Source organism: Prosopis cineraria, unplaced genomic scaffold (assembly GCF_029017545.1).
Source record: "Prosopis cineraria cultivar Desert tree isolate PC_DT_omini unplaced genomic scaffold, ASM2901754v1 PC304, whole genome shotgun sequence".
NCBI classification, from domain to species: Eukaryota; Viridiplantae; Streptophyta; class Magnoliopsida; order Fabales; family Fabaceae; genus Prosopis; species Prosopis cineraria.
Window position 1 is genome coordinate 8581 of NW_026555631.1, and position 678 is coordinate 9258.

General features: G+C 39.1%; 1 non-coding gene across 1 annotated transcript; it reads left to right on the plus strand.

Annotated features, from left to right (window-relative positions):
* The first annotated feature begins 260 nt into the window (after nucleotides 1-260).
* LOC129296322 (small nucleolar RNA R71) lies at nucleotides 261-367 on the plus strand. The gene has a single exon (XR_008589751.1). It is a non-coding gene; the product is annotated as a small nucleolar RNA R71 (small nucleolar RNA).
* The last annotated feature ends 311 nt before the right edge of the window (nucleotides 368-678 follow it).

Sequence of the window (678 nt, forward strand, 5' to 3'; positions counted from 1 at the left end):
TTTGTGGAGCCAACATTCTCCCAATCTTGGCAGCTAGCAAGTCCACATATGAATCATTAAGAACTGAGGAACCTACCATATTCACATTTCTCTTTTCCCTTGTAGAGTATTGAGCACCACTTGAAGCCATCTTGTCAATTAGTTCCCAAGCCTTTAAGGAAGTGAGGTCAATCAAGCATCCACCACTAGCGGCATCAATGTTAACTTTGTCTCTTGGAATCAAGCCCTCATAGAAATATTGGACTAAATTCTCACTAGAAATTTGATGGTGTGGGCATTTAGCCAAAAGGCCTTGGAATCTAGTCCAATACTCATAGAGACTCTCATCCTCTCCTTGTTGGACCCCATAGATTTGCTTTCTCAAATTGGTGACCTTGGAATTTGGAAAGAATTTATCTAAGAAGAGTCTTCTTAGCTCGGCCCATGTGCTCACTTTCACATAAGAAGGGTAGTTGAAATACCACTCCTTTGCTAAACCTTCAAGAGAAAATACAAAAGCCTTAGCTTGAACATCATCAACATTTACATGCATAGGCTTCATAGTATCACAAACCAATAGGAAAGTATGCAAAAACCTATGACAATCCTCTCCTGGTAACCCATGAAATTTAGGCAATGCATTAATCAAGGAGGATTTAATTTCAAATTGAACATTAGTAGGAGGAACATATAAGCCAT